The sequence below is a fragment of the Carcharodon carcharias genome, chromosome 34, assembly GCF_017639515.1.
Source record: "Carcharodon carcharias isolate sCarCar2 chromosome 34, sCarCar2.pri, whole genome shotgun sequence".
Classification (NCBI taxonomy): Eukaryota; Metazoa; Chordata; class Chondrichthyes; order Lamniformes; family Lamnidae; genus Carcharodon; species Carcharodon carcharias.
The window spans coordinates 18,071,914-18,087,783 of NC_054500.1; the positions used below are offsets into that span (position 1 = coordinate 18,071,914).

General features: G+C 51.0%; 1 protein-coding gene across 1 annotated transcript in view; it reads right to left on the reverse strand.

Annotated features, from left to right (window-relative positions):
- The window catches only part of LOC121272589 (G-protein coupled receptor 4-like), a 64,910-nt gene extending 49,882 nt beyond the window's left edge, over positions 1-15,028 (reverse strand). Inside the window, exon 1 of the mRNA XM_041179243.1 lies at positions 14,799-15,028. The gene's annotated coding sequence lies outside the window, so the exon portion shown is untranslated. The remainder of the gene's footprint in view (positions 1-14,798) is intronic.
- Positions 15,029-15,870: the final 842 nt, after the last annotated feature.

A 15,870-nucleotide genomic window follows, 5' to 3' on the forward strand; every position in this document is an offset into this window, starting at 1 on the left:
CTCCGATTTAAACTGGATCTCAAATTTAACAACTATTCCAAAGCAAAATGAAATGAAATGTCACCATTTATTTAAGGAGTCGCTGTCTCTTTAGACCATGTTTGGACCTTCTGCTTGATCCCGTTCAGTCACAAACTTCCAGTGATCCAGCGACTAAAAACTAACAAATCCCTTTGGGAATCTGAATTCCTTTTTGCTAACTTTTAAAAGCTGGAGTTGAGTGCTTTTTTTCATTCCCCCCCGCCCCCCCCCGCCGAGAGGGAGAGAGGTCTCCGCTCATGTCGAGCTCTGCGTCAGTTTAGAAAGATCCAGCTCTTTGCCGGGTACATTATTTATAGTTTTAATGGTGAAACCTGGGGCAAATTCCATGGCCTAGGTTCCCTGCAAGCTCAGAATTTTCTTGGGCATCAGAACTGCTGCGCAGGCAGTCGATTGAACACCATGGGGCTGCTCAGGAGCCTGACTGAACGGATTTAGTGCTAATGAAACGTGCTGCCTGGGTTTTCCACAAGACACGATAATTATACACAGGCCAAGGCTACTTGGCCCACTTTGATTCAACCGTCCAAGTTCCACATTTTGGACGTAAAGTAAAAATAGAAGAAAAGTTTTCAAAGAAAAGAAATGAACGCTTGCTTACAAAAGTAGGGAGGTTGTGCTTTAGTTGTGCAGGGCACTGGTGGGACCACATCTGGAGGACTGTGTGCAGCACTGGTCTCCTTATTTGAGGAAGGATATAACTGCATTGGAAGCAGTTCAGAGAAGGTTGACCAGACTAATACCTGCAATGGAGTGGGTTGTCTTATGAGGAAAGGTTGGGACAGGTTAGGCTTGTAGCCGCTGGAGTGAGAGGCGACTTGATCGAAACACATAAGATCCTGAGGGGGTCCTGACTGGGTGGATGTGGAGAGGGTGAGAGGCGTAGTGCTGCTGGGGTGCACTGCCCCGGCACCTCCTACCAGGGAGTGGGGGGTGCAGACGGTCCCAAACACTAGGAGCCCTGTGGCAAGGGTGGGGTGGGGGTGGGGGGGGGGGGGGGGGGGGGTGGTGTTGGGGAGGTTGCGGTGGGAGAGGTGGGGAGGACGTTGAAGGGGGCGAAGGAGGGGGGGGCGAAGGTGGGGGGGAGGGGGCGAAGGAGGGGGGAGGGGGCGAAGGAGGGGGAGGGGGCGAAGGAGGGGGAGGGGGCGAAGGAGGGGGAGGGGGGCAAAGGAGGGGAAGGGGGGCAAAGGAGGGGAAGGGGGGCAAAGGAGGGGAAGGGGGGCAAAGGAGGGGAAGGGGGGCAAAGGAGGGGGTAGGGGGCAAAAGAGTGGGAAGGGGGCAAAGGACGGGGGGGGCAAAGGAGGGGGGCAAAGTGGGGGGAGGGGGGGCGAAGGGGGGAGGGGGGCGAAGGAAGGGGGAGGGGGCGAAGGAAGGGGGAGGTGGGTGAAGGAAGGGGGAGGGGGGGCGAAGGAGGGGGAAGGGGGCGAAGGAGGGGGCGAAGGAGGGGGCGAAGGAGGGGGGAGAGCAAAGGAAGGGGAGGAGGGCGAAGGAGGGAGGAGGGGTTGAAGGAGGGGGGAGGGGGCGAAGGGGGGGAGGGGGCGAAGGAGGGGGGAGGGGGCGAAGGAGGGGGGAGGGGGCGAAGGAGGGGGGAGGGGGTGAAGGAGGGGGGAGGGGGCGAAGGAGGGGGGAGGGGGCGAAGGAGGGGGGAGGGGGCGAAGGAGGTGGGGAGGGGGCGAAGGAGTTGGGGAGGGGGCGAAGCAGGGGGGAGGGGGCGAAGCAGGGGGAGGGGGCGAAGGAGGGGGAAGGGGCGAAGGAGGGGGAAGGGGGCGAAGGAGGGGGCAAAGGAGGGGAGGGCGAAGGAGGGGGGAGGGCGAAGGAAGGGGGAGGGGCGGCGAAGGAGGGGGGAGGGGGGCGAAGGAGGGGGGAGGGGGGCGAAGGAGGGGGAGGGGGTGAAGGAGGGGGAGGGGGCGAAGGAGGGGGAGGGGGCGAAGGATGGGGAGGGGGCGAAGGAGGGGGAGGGGGCGAAGGAGGGGGAGGGGGCGAAGGAGGGGGGAGGGGGCAAAGGAGGGGGAAGGGGCGAAGGAGGGGGCGAAGGAGGGGGCGAAGGAGGGGAGGGCAAAGGAAGGGGGAGGAGGGCGAAGGTGGGAGGAGGGGGCGAAGGAGGGGGGAGGGGGCGAAGGAGGGGGGAGGGGGCGAAGGAGGGGGGGGAGGGGGCGAAGGAGGGGGGGGAGGGGGCGAAGGAGGGGGGATGGGGCGAAGCAGGGGGGAGGGGGCGAAGGAGGGGGCAAAGGAGGGGGCAAAGGAGGGGAGGGTGAAGGAGGGGGAGGGCGAAGGAAGGGGGAGGGGCGGCGAAGGAAGGGGGAGGGGGGCGGAGGAGGGGGGAGGGGGTGAAGGAGGGGGAGGGGGCGAAGGAGGGGGAGGGGGTGAAGGAGGGGGAGGGGGCGAAGCAGGGGGGAAGGGGCGAAGGAGGGGGAACGGGGGCGAACAAGGTGGGGCGATCGAGGGGGGAGGGGTTGAAGGAGGAAGGAGGGGGTGAAGGAGTGTGGAGGGGTGAAGGAGGAGGGAGGGGGTGAAGGAGGGTGGAAGCAGGGGGGAGGGGGTGAAGGAGCAGGGAGGGGGTGAAGGAGGATGGAAGGGGTGTGGGGGTTGGCGATGTGGGTGGTTGTTGGAGGGAGGGGGTGAAGGAGGATGGAAGGGGTGTGGGGGTTGGCGATGTGGGTGGTTGTTGGAGGGAGGGGGTGAAGGAGGATGGAAGGGGTGTGGGGGTTGGGGATGTGGGTGGTTGTTGGAGGGAGGGGGTGAAGGAGGATGGAAGGGGTGTAGGGGTTGGCGATGTGGGTGGTTGTTGGAGGGAGGGGGTGAAGGAGGATGGAAGGGGTGTGGGGGTTGGCGATGTGGGTGGTTGTTGGAGGGAGGGGGTGAAGGAGGATGGAAGGGGTGTGGGGGTTGGCGATGTGGGTGGTTGTTGGAGGGAGGGGGTGAAGGAGGATGGAAGGGGTGTGGGGGTTGGCGATGTGGGTGGTTGTTGGAGGGAGGGGGTGAAGGAGGATGGAAGGGGTGTGGGGGTTGGCGATGTGGGTGGTTGTTGGAGGGAGGGGGTGAAGGAGGATGGAAGGGGTGTGGGGGTTGGCGATGTGGGTGGTTGTTGGAGGGAGGGGTCAGAAAGAGCCTGTGGCAGTGGGGGGGAACTAATATTTTCCAATTAAAAAGTTTGACTGACTTTTGGGGACTCAAATGATTAATACAGAAGAAAACAATGTAATAGAATATTTAGAAATGATAAGGCCAACACATTTTCTTAGAACAAAAACAAAAATACCTGGAAAAACTCAGCAGGTCTGGCAGCATCTGCGGAGAGGGAGACAGTTGACGTTTCGAGTCCGAATGACTCTTCATCAGAACTAAGGAATATAGAAGGTTCTAGATTTCCAGCAGCCGCAGTATTTTGCTTTGACATTTTCCTAGAGCCCCGGGCACCTCAAAATCTGTCACTACGCCCCCAGGGGAGGACGTTTCCTCTTGAGGGAGAATCTAGTACGAGGGGCGACTGTTTAAAAATAAGGGGGTTGTCCATTTAGAACAGAGGTGAGGAGAAAATTTTTCTCTCAAGGGGTTGAGAGTCTCTGGAACTCTCTTCCTCCAAAGGCAGTGGAAGCAGAGTCTTTGAATATTTTTAAGGCCGAGCTGGATAGATTCTCGATGAAGCAAGGTGGGGGGGGGGGGTGAAAGGCTATTTGGGGTGGGCGGGAACGTGGAGTTGAGGTTACATTCAGATCAGGTATGACCTTATTGAATGGTGGAGCAGGCTCGAGGGGCCTCCTCCTGCTCCTAATTTCGTATGGACCTCTGCGGCACTTTTCACAACCACCAGGTGTCTCGTAACACTTTACAGCCAATGAGCCTTTTGAAGTGTATTCACTGTTGTAATGTAGGAAAAGTGACAGCAAGATCCCACGAATAGCAGTGAGATTATGACCAGATAATCTGTTTTTTTTGGTGATGTTGATTGGGGGACTAATATTGGCCATGATGGGAGTGGGGGCGGGGGGAGAACTCCCAAACAGGCAGATGGGCCCTCGGTTTAATGTCTCACCCTAAAGACAGTGCGCCCAACAGTGGGGCACTCCCTCAGTACTGCACCGGAGGGTCAGCCTTGACTGTTGTGCTCATGACCTGGAGTGGGCCTTGAACCAGGAACCTTGTGATTTGAAGGCAACAGTGCTACCAACTGAGCCACATGAGAATAAATATATATGTTCAATAGCATAACTCATTTTTATATAGAAAAACTTACCATTACCATCACTCCGCTCTACCCCCTACAAGGCACAAGTCAGGAGTGTGATGGGATACTCCCCACTTGCCTGGATCAGTGCAGCTTTGACAACACTTGAGAAGCTCAACACCATCCAGGACAAAGCGGCTCACTTGATTGGCACCCTATCCAACACCTTAAACATTCAGGCAATAAATGCTGGCCATGCCAACAATGCCCATATCCCCGGAGAGAATATATAAAAGAATCTTGTGTTGTGCTACAAGGGGTATACGGAACCTTTATTAAACGGGAGAGGAGGACCTTGGAAACAGAAAGGTTGAGAACCCACAGTGTAGGCTACAGTCTCTGTAAACATCTGATGCTCTCCAAACACCGGTAGTCACTTTCTGTTATCAAATCCCCCAAACCATGGCTTCATCAACACCTATCCTTTCATTAGTGAGAAGCTTCGGTGAGCAGGCGGGTAGGTAAAATTGCACAGGTAACTTATCCGCCCAAGATCCTGCTCGCAGGCAATAAGGGCGACCACCCAGAACCGGCGAGGTCCTTCTTTAGGCAAGCATGGCGGGTCTCAATGATGTCATCAGGACCCGACTGCAATTTTAACTCAGGCCGGAGTGGGGAGGCCCTCACGGTTTCCAATTAAGTGCCAATCAGGGCCTGTTGAGGACACAATTACCATTTTTTGGTTTCTTTTCAGATATTTCTTTTTATATTCACGGCTCAGGGTGCGATCTCCTCCGGGGATGTTCCTACACAGATTGGGCAATTGCTTTGTGGAACACTCCATTCCGTCTACAAGTAAGGTAATAATTGTGATATATATCATCTGCAGCTCCCATTGACCCATCTTTAGTTTCTTCACCTTTCTCAGCATCGCCCTCTTTCTTTTTTTGGCCTTGCACATTCATCTCTTTTGTTGTTTAATCACTCCTATTCCCCCCCCCCCCCCTCCTCTTATGCTTCCTCCTTCCTTCACGCCCGCTTTGCCTGTCTCCCCAACATGCTTGAAACCCGTTACCTCGGTAACATTTTTCACGACAGATCACCGACTCGAAGCACCCGCTGAGTGTTTCCGGAACCTTCTTTCAGTACTTAAGACATCCTCATCCCTTTATCGAAGGCTGGGAACAGTCATCTGGAATCTACACACCTTCCTCGCACTAGATTCCCTCCACCTCACCTTTCCCCCCCCCGAGATGCCTTTGGACCAAGTAGGGTTGCCAACTCTCCAAGATCGCCCTGGAGTCCCCAGGGATGGAAGATTAATCTCCAGGGGGTGGGGTAAGAAAACTCCCAGGGGCATTAAAAAGTGTTGTGTGCCCTTTCCCCCCACCACCGACCCCCCCCAACTTTCTTCGAGCATTTGCATTTGTTCTGAAAATATTGTAGACGGGAGGAAAAGGGCTGTTTGACCAAGTGAGGCAGTTGCAGGCGAGTGATAAACCTCCAGGAAAACATCCAAAAAGAGTTGGCAACCCGAGGGCCAGGTGACTTTATGCCACTTTCTGTCAGGAACTGGAGGGAAATCATCCAGCAGGATCTCACTGAGGTAGCACAAGTTAAAATAGATAAAAAGCAAAATACTGTGCTTGCTGGAAATCTTGAGTTAAAATAGCCTGGATTTCATTTACAACTAATTTTTACTGCATAGCAAATAGTTCATTCAGCCCAACTGGGTTATGCTGCACCATCAAAGTCTAGGTCACATTGATCCCCCCCCCCACCATTTTTAATATTTTTATATTTGGTGAAAGAGAAATGTTCCAAGAAAACGACAAAAAAAACAATTTTTTATAATGCCCTGACGATTTTTCTCCAAGGTTGTAAATAGCAATGTCCTGGGGCTCGATCTGCAGTTCCTGGAGACTCCAGGCCACTCCTGGAGGGCTGGCAACCCTAGCTGCTGGTTCAGTGGGCAACGCTCTCACCTCTGAGCCAGAAGGTTGCTGGTTCAAGGCCCAATCCAGAGACTTGAGCACCCAAGTTGCAGCAGGGCGGTACTGAGGGAGTGCAGCAGTGCCTTCTCTCAGCTGAGACATTACGTTGTGGCCCCAGCTGTCCTCTAAGGTCACATCTCAGGGTGTTATTTTGAAGATTGAACAGGGGCATCCTCCCTAGCATCCAAGCCGATACTTATTCCCTCGATCAACATCACAACAGATGATCTGGTCGTTATCTCAGTGCTGTTTGTGGGAGCTTGCTGTGCGCAAATTGGCTCCTGCATTTCCTGCATTGCAACAGTGGGTACAACTTCAAAGGAACTTTATTGGCTGGAAAGCACTTTGGGACATCCTGTGGCTATGAAAGGTGCTATGCAAATGCAATTATTTTTAAACATGCTCTAAACCCTAAAGCCTCACAATCTGACTCTTAAGTTCTGGATCTGGCTTCCATCTTGTGATGCTGGAAGTTTAGAGGGGACTGTTCTTTGCACAATAGCATTGTTGGGGGATAAAACCGAAAAGGCACCAAAGGGAATGGGGCAGCAGGTGATGGAGTTGGAGGAGGGGGTGGGGGGATTATTTCAATTTTGCTTTGTAGCATAAAATATGCAATAGTGAGGTGGTAACCCAAAGGGGGGGTGGGGTGCGGTGGTGGGCAGAGAGGTTTAGAGAGGGAATTCCAGAACTTAGGGCCCAGGTAGCTGAAAGCACGGCCGCCAATGGGGGCGCGGTTAGAATTGGGGATCTTAAAGGGGCCAGAATTAGAGGAGCGCAGAAATCTCAGAGGGGTGTGGGGCTGGAGGATGTTACAGACATAGACAGGGAGTGGTGTGGCCACGGATGGATTTGAGAATAAAGCAGGGGAGAGCTGCAAGTGGACTGTCGAACTGCTGTCCCTTTTGACCTTGTGCAAATTCGAAATTAATTACCCGCGTGGGATCTGCTATTGCCGGCACCTTGAGATAGAGGGAAATTAATGGGAGCAGGGACTTGAAGTTGTAGCGCTCCCTGAACACAGAATGCTCGGCCCCCCCCCCCATGCTGGGGTTAACACAGCAATGTTGAAAATTTTTCCTTTTAAGCTGCCCTCAGCCAACGCATTACTCAAATACAAGAGAATTAGTCAAAAATAAAAGTTTAAGAGTCAGTTTTGGCTTTGAAGCGACACAGTCCAAATAAAGGAACACAGAGGGGTAAGAAGCCCTCATCGAATCAGGTCTGGGGTGGGTCGGTGATTTATTAACGAGCTGTTGTTTCCCTCCTTCTTTAAGTTACTTACGTGCCTAAGCACAGATATGGACGTATGCATTCCATCAGTCAATGAATTTAGTCCCGTTGGGTGAATTCTGACACACTGCATGAGTCTGTGTAGATGTGAAGGATTAGATTAGCCTTTGCTTTTAATCCCTCCAGCGTCATAAAAACTTTTCACAATGGCCATCTTTCAACTGCTGCATAGGCAGAATCTGAAGGATCTGCCCACCTTGGACGGGGGGGTGGGGGGGGGTGCGATGGAAGTACACTTGATTGATTCCGGGGGTGAAGGGGTTGACATATGAGGGATTGAGTAGAATGGGCCTGTACTTTCTGTTCAGAAGACTGAGAAGCGATCTCATTGAAACGTTTAGAATTCACAGAGGACTTAACGGGGTAGATGCCGAGAGGGTGTTTCCCTGGCTGGAGGATCTAGAACGCAAGGGGACAGCCAGGATAAGGTCAGCCATTCAAGGCTGAGATGAGGAGAAATTTCCTCACTCAAATGGCTGCAAGCCTTTGGGTATTCTCCACCCCGCTCAGTCACTGAGCCTATTCAAGACTGACTTCAATAGATTTTTGAACTCTTAAGGAAGTCAAGGGACATGGGGTTAGGGCGGGAAAGTGGAGTTGAGGTAAAACATCAACAGCGAGCCTGTTGAATGACAGAACTGGCTTGAGGGGCCGAATGGCCTGCTCCTGCGCCATGGTCAGTGTACCCTGTGTGCAGGTTTCAGTTGCCCACGCGTACAGTCGTCTCTATATTGCACTCTGTAAGGTCTTGGTATCAGCAGTGGCTCTGTCGGTCGTGCCCTCACCTCTGGATCTGCAGGTTCTTGGGGGGGTGTGAGGCCCCGTTTCAGGGGCGTCAGCGCACAATCCCTCCAGGCAGGGGGGGGGGGCACCCCCTTTGCTGGGGGTCCCGTCCTGCGGATGAGGGGATAAACTGAGGTCCCACTGACGTGTGGGTGGTGCCAATCGAGCAAGGGGCAGGAGAACTCTCCTGCCAGCCTTCCTCCTTCAGCCAACCGCGCCAAGCAAGGCTAAGCAGCTGCTCGTTTGCGGAATCTTGCTGTGCTGCGCGCAGCGTGACTGTCGCAGTCACCTATACAACAACAGCCACTGCGCTTTTAAAGTAATCTATTCCATTGCTTGTTGCTAAGAGATGTGATAAATTGCTTGTGACAGGTGTAGTTATCCTGCATTGTGTCAATTTAGATAACTTTAAGCCTGTTTTTGGCATAAATTAATCACTATTAACATCAGCCAAGTAAATTTAAGATGATAGTCTAGACAGTTATCTTAAGAAGGCCAACAGTACTGGTAAATCTGGCCTGGCTGTACTCTCGCCAAAGCCTGATTTTTCTAAGGCGCGGTGTTCAGAATTGGACCGAGCAGTGATTTATAACGTTTTGCCTGACTTCTTTGGAGTTTGAATTGATTTAGCTGATTATAAGCCAAAGATGCAAATAGCTGTTATTTGTTTTAAAAGAAATACAAAATCTTCAAAGTCTCACTTGTTCCGGTACCTTCTTTCAGATTTTACTACTTAGTTCGCAATTGTCTTAAATCATTTTTCCTCTACTGCAACATGTCTGCCTTATTAAACACAAGAAGGCAAAGGTGTTAGAGCCAGTAAGTGTCTCTATGTAGCCAACATCTATCCAGTGTACACATATTAATTGCAGGCTGTAAAGTAATATCTTGTGGCGCAGTGGGTAGCATCCCTGCCTCTAATCCAGCAGCCCTGGGTTCAAACCCTACTTCAGGACTTGATGGACATGGAAAGTGTGTTCATAACATGACCAGACATGCTGATTATCAGCCTGTAAATCCTTCCAATACACCTAACAGCGAGTGGGAGAGTTTCCTTGTCAGCCAGACTACAGAAGATCCATGGCAAACCATAGTACTTTGCCAAGCATAATCATGGACCAATCCAATGGAAGCCCATGGTCACCAACACCCACATGGCACCTGGAGGAGGAGACACCAATAGCTGGGAAAGCAGCCAGCAAGATAAGTGGACAGGTTACCCAGTTATTTTTATAATAGTAATTTGCCTCCATTTTGATTCCTTTAGTGCCCCCTGGGTTGCTGTTCCCAGCCAGGGCAAAGCGGAAGGGAAGCAACTCTATTATGTAAACGTTTAAGGTGTAGCCACTGTTGTAATATAGAAAATGCAGCAGCAAATTTGCGCACAGCAAGCTCCCACAAACAGCAATGATCATTTAATCTCTTTTTTTTTTCAGTGATGTTGATTGAGGGGTAAATATCAGTCAGGACACCAGGGATAACTCTCCTACTGGTAAAAAATCGTACTGCAGCCACCTGAGAGAGCCTCAATTTAATGTCTCATTCAAAAGTCAGCACCCCTGACAGTGCAGCACTCCCTCCCGACTGCACTGGGAGTATCAACCTTGATTCCTTTTTTTGTGCTCAACTCTCTGGAGTGGGACTCGAACCCACAACCTTCTGACTGAAAGGCAAAGGTGCTACCCAATGAATTACGGCCGAACAGTTGAACCTGTACTCAAAGGGGGGAATGGCAAAGTGGGGTGTCAATCTAATCTCAATCTGTGGAAACAATTACCCTGATTTTAACCCCCCCCAACCCCGATCTTGCTCGCATAGAGTATCCTAGGCTTTATTAATAGGGACAGAGTGTCCAGGAGCAAGGAAGTTATGTTAAACTTGTATAAAACACTGGTTTGGCCTCAACTGGAGTATCGTGTCCAGTTCTGGGCACCACACTTTAGGAAAGATGTGAAGGCATTAGAGACAGTGCAGAAAAGGTTCATGAGAGTGAAGTTCCTCATCCCTGGAACAAGTTACATCGATAGATTGGAGCAGTTGGGACTGTTTTCCTTGGAGAAGAGAAGGTTGAGAGGAGATTTGATATTTTTCAAAATCATGAGGGGTCTGGACAGAGTAGATAGGGAGAAATTGTTTCCATTGGTGGAAGGATTGAGAACAAGAGGGCACAAGTTTAAGGTAATTAGCAAAAGAAGCAACGGAGACAGGAGGAGAAACTTTTTCACTCAGCGAGTGGTTTGGATCTGGAATGCGCTGCCTGAGAGTGTGGTGGAGGCAGGTTCAATCGAGGCATTCAGGAGGGAATTGGATTATTATCTGAAAAGGAAGAGTGTGCTGGGCTATGAGGAGAAGGTGGGGGAGCAGCACTAGGTGAATTACTCATTGGGAGAGCTGGTGCAGACACAATGGGCTGAAAGGCCTCCTTCTGTGCTTTAGTTTTCCGTGATTCCTGTGACTGTCCCCACAAGTTCCTGGTCATAGAGTTATAGAGGTTCACAGCACGGAAAAAGGCCCTTCAGCCCATCTAGCCTGCGCCGGTCAAACAAGTACCTAACTATTCTAATCCCATTTTCCAGCACTAGGCCCACAGTCTTGTGTGCCATGGCATCGCAAGTGCACATCCAAATACTTCTTAAATGTTATGAAGGTTTCTGCCACTATCAACCTTTCAGGCAGAGAGTTCAAGATTCCCACTGGTTGCGGCCTAATGCCATTGCATTTAATCCCTGGTTTTACCCAGCTTGTCAACTCAATTTAACATCTCATGACAGTGCAGCCCTCACATCCTTCATACCCTCCTGTTAACGTGAGGCCATTATTTCAGTGAGTGAGTAGTCTATCTATGGAACTAGCCCCCTGGGGAGATGGAGGGAGCAGATATTATGGATTCATTCAAATGCTAATTAGATGGATTTCTTTCAGAAAATAATATCGCGAGATATAAGTAAGTTGAGAATGAAGTAAGAACATAAGAAATAGGAACATTAAGAGTAGACCATTCGGCCCCTCGAACCTGCTCCGCCATTCAATAAGATCATAGCTGATCTTCTTGTGTTCTGATTTCCAATTGTGTGCCAATTACCATGACAACCTGTTCACCATGTGTTTGGCAACAGGGCAACAGTCCACATCAACTCACCCGACAACCACTTTCCTCTCAACAACAGAACATCCAGTCCAGTCTAACCTCAGTGGTGGGAAAATTACTAGGAAGAATTCTGAGGGACAGAATATATCTGCACTTGGAGAGACACGGATTAATCAGGGATAGTCAGCATGGATTTGTTAAGGGAAGGTCATGTTTGACAACTACTTTGATTGAATTTTTTGAGGAGGTAACCAGGAATGTTGATGAGGGTAATGCATTTGACGTGGTCTACATGGAATTTAACAAGGCTTTTGATAGGGTCCTTCATGGCAGACTGGTCAAGAAAGTGAGAGCCCATGGGATCCAAGGCAAAGTCGCATGTTGGATCCAAAATTGGCTGAGAGGCAGGAAGCAGAGGGTGATGGTCGAGGGATGTTTCTGTGACTGTTTCCAGTGGGGTTCCGCAGGACTCAGTACTGGGACCCTTGCTGTTTGTGGTATACATAAATGATTTGGACTTAAATGTAGGGGATATACTCAACAAGTTCGTGGATGACACAAAAATTGGTCGGGTGGTAAATAGTGAGGAGGATAGCCATAAACTGCAGGAGGATATCAATGGACTGGTCAGGTGGGCAAATGGAATTCAACCCAGAAAAGTGTGAGATAATGCATTTGGGGAGGGCTAACAAGGCGAAGGATTACACCAGGAACGGTAGGACCCTGGAAAGTTTTGAAGATCAGAGGGACTTTGGTGTGCATGTCCACATATCCCTGAGGATAGCAGGGCAGGTAGATAAGGTGGTTAAGAAGGCATATGGGATACTTGCCTTTATTAGCTGAGCCATAGAATACAGGAACAGGGAGATTATGCTGGAACTGTATAAAATGCTGATTCAGCCACAACTGGAGTACTGCGTGCAGTTCTGGTCACCACATTATAGGAAGGATGTGACAGCGCTGGAGAGGGTGCAGAGGAGATTTAGCAGGATGCTGCCTGGGCTGGAGAGTCTGAGCTAGGAGGAAAGATTGGATAGGCTGGGGTTGTTTTCCTTGGAGCAGCGAAGGTTGAGAGGGGACCTGATAGAGGTGTGTAAGATTATGAGGGGCATAGATAGGGTGGATAGGAAGGCACTTTTTCCATTAGTAGAGGGGTCAATAAGCAGGGGTCATAGATTTAAGGTTAGAAATAGAAGGCTAAGAGGGGAGTTGAGGAGAAATGTTTTCACCCAGAGGGCGGTGGGAGTCTGGAACTCACTGCCTGAAAAGGTGATTGAGTCAGAAACTCTCGTAACAATTAAGAAGTATTTAGATATTCACTTGCATTGCTATAGCCTCCAGGGCTGTGGGCCAAGCGCTGGAAAATGGGATTAGTGCAGTCAGACCTTTGTTGACTGGCATGGATATGATGGGCCAAATGGCCTCCTTCTGTGCGGTAAGCGTCTATGAGCTGCCTCAGGGAGCTGCAGGCATTCAAATGTTGAATTTAAAAGGCTGAATAAAAAGTGTCCGTGCATCACAGTCTAGTGCTCGAAAATATAGCTGATAAAAATGCTGTCCACAGATATTTACTTTTTTTAATTTTATTTCATCAGAGAAACTTCATCCCAGCCCTTGGATGAGGTTGGATGGAAAGTGTAAAGGCCGCCCGGCCGATTTGTCCGTGCCAACCGTGAGGTCGGACGGGTCACGAAAGGTCGGAGACGATTGTGGCCTTAATGGGCTTAATTGTCGGCGGGTGGGCCTCTGATTTTTGTGCTTGCCCGCCGAGCGAAATACCGCCCGAGTGCGCGATGAGGCCGGGGACGCTCGCCCGGTGCCAACCCGCGCGATTTTACGCCCGGCAGGATGTTAAAGTTCCGCCCCCGGGAGTTTTCTCAACACCCTAAGAGACCGTCGGCAGTAACAATTTACATGGACTGTTAACAAAAGGTGAAAGGAAAAAGAAAGGTCTCTCAGCACGTCGGAGAGGAAAAAAAAAACGTCGGTGCCAAGCCGAAAACGGAGGACATTTAAAAACCAGGAGCAGGAGAAGACCATTCGGCCCCTCGAGCCTGCTCTGCCTTCCCCATAAGATCGTGGCTGATCTTCTATCTCAACTCCACTTTTCCGCCTGAGCTCTGTATCCCGCAATTCCCTGAGTGTCCAAAATAAAAATCTATTGTTCTCAGTCTCCAGTATTTTTCCTTCATTTGTTTAGGGGATGTGGGCGTCGTTGGCAAGGCCAGCAGTTGTAGCCCCTCCCTAACTGCCCTTGAGAAGGTGGTGATGGTGGTGGTGATGAGCCACTGCCTGCTGGAACTACTGTAGTCCAGACAGTGCCAGTATTCTCATGTGACTTTTCTGTACGGGTTTCACACAACTGAGTGTCTCGCTCGGGCATTTAAGAGTCAACCACGTTGCTGTGGGTCTGGAGTCACATGTAGGCCAAACCGGGTAAGGACGGCAGATTTCCCCCCCTAAAGGACATCAGTGAACCAGATGGGTTTTTAACGATCCAGCGGTTTGAAATCACCGTGACTGACACCATGCTAGCTTTTTATTCCAAATTGATTCAATTAAATTTAATTTCTCCCAGATATCGGGGACAGAACATGAACTCACATCACCGGGGGCACGAATCAGGGGCTCTGAATTGCAAATCCCGTAGCACGGGACCATTATGCTCCCATTCGTGGAATCATAAGCAGTAACAGGAGGCCACTCGGCCCATCATCTTCGTGCCAGCGGTCTGAAAGCGCGACTCAGCCGACCTCACGCCCCCACCTTTCCCGCCGCCACCCCCCACCACCACCCCCCCCCCCACCCCCCGGAAACCCTGCAAATTTTTTTCTTCTCCGATAATCATCCAGCTCCCTGTTGAAATGCCTCGATTGAATCAGGCGCTCTCAGGCAGATCCCAACCGCCCTCTGCGTTAAGAATAAGGCACAGCTTTTTCTCACGTCGCCGCTGTCCCTTTTGCCAGCCTGCTTAAACCCACGCCCTCTGGTTCTTGACCCACTGTCACAAGGGAAGAGTTCCTCCCTACACACTCTGTCCAGGATCCCCCCCCCCACCCCTCCCCCAACCCCCCTGCAGCCTCCAATATACTCATGGAGCATCCACACCACAACCCTAAGGGATGGAGAATTGCACAGATGGAGGAGGAGAGAGGGATTCAGAAAGCTGGCTTCTGGTGACTGAGGGGCACACAGCCTGCCCCACACAGTCTGACATTCAATCCAAAAGTTATATACAGTACATAAATAGAGAAACTACAACCCCCGGGCTCACTGGAAATCTGCCGCATTTAATCACAACATAAGTGGCTTTAAATGCAAATCACATTTTAACAGTATTACAGCACCAATTTTCTCACTCTCTGCACCCACTGCCCTCCCCTCCCCTCCTCCTTCCTGAACAGCCCCGGGGTTGCGTTTAAAATGAATAAAAGACCTTTTAAGAGCAGGCTTGGCGGTCGGATCCGGTGGCGTGTCCCATCAGAGCTGCACAGATTCCCATCCGATGGCAGGAGCAATTCCCGATCACGGCCACCTCCCGAGGTCCTGCGGGGAGCGCTGCCGCTTCTCGTCTCCCCTGTTCATGTCTGTTCGCCAGGGCTCACGCCGAGCCGCGCGGTTCAATTCGGCACAGCCCAGAGGAATATCTCTACCTTTGCCCTTTTCTTCCCCCCCCTCCTCTCCCCTCCCCTCCCCTCCACTCCACTCCACAAGAATCGTCCAACCTCATTCACCAAACCTCGTCCGAGTCAAACCGATGGTTCTCAACGTGACATCTTTGGGTGTTTTTTTTTTGGGGCGTATAAAATGAACCTTCGCTAATATTCCAAACTCCGCAGTAAGTTTGTCTTGTGTTCCCTGAACAGGTGCCAAGCCACTTCTCTCTCTCCCACTTTGTCTGTCTGTCTGTCTCTCTCACTGTGTGTGTGTGTGTGTGTCTCTCTCTCTTTCTCTTAACTTTCAATCTCTCTCTGTGCTAAGAGCCGGAGACAGTGGACTCCGTGCTCAACCTGTACAGTGCTTGAAAGAATACTGTCAACTTGCATCAATAGAGTCTGAGAAACAGGAAGTGGTTTAAAAGAGTCTTCAGGCGTCCAGTGAGATTTTCTCAAAGACCTGAGCTTCATCAATCGGAGGGAGAAGTTAACCCCCTCCTTCCCAGATCACAATTTTTTTTTTGGAATGTGGATGGGCCAAAAGACCTGGGACTCCCTCCCTAACAGCACTGTGGGTGTACCCTACACCACATGGACCGCAGCGGTTCAAGAAGGCACCTTCTCCAGATGGCCAATTAGGGATGGCCAATTAGGGATGGGCAACAAATGCTGGATGTGCGAGCGATGCCCACATCTCAAGGACAAATGTGTAAAAAAAAAATCATTCCTTGGTTCACTGCAGAAGCAAAGCTTTTTTTTCCACCCGCCTTGTGCTGTAAATTCTTTTGAATTCCATGCAATAGAATCATAGGCTCAGACAGTGCAGAAGGAGGCCATTCAGCCCATCCCTGC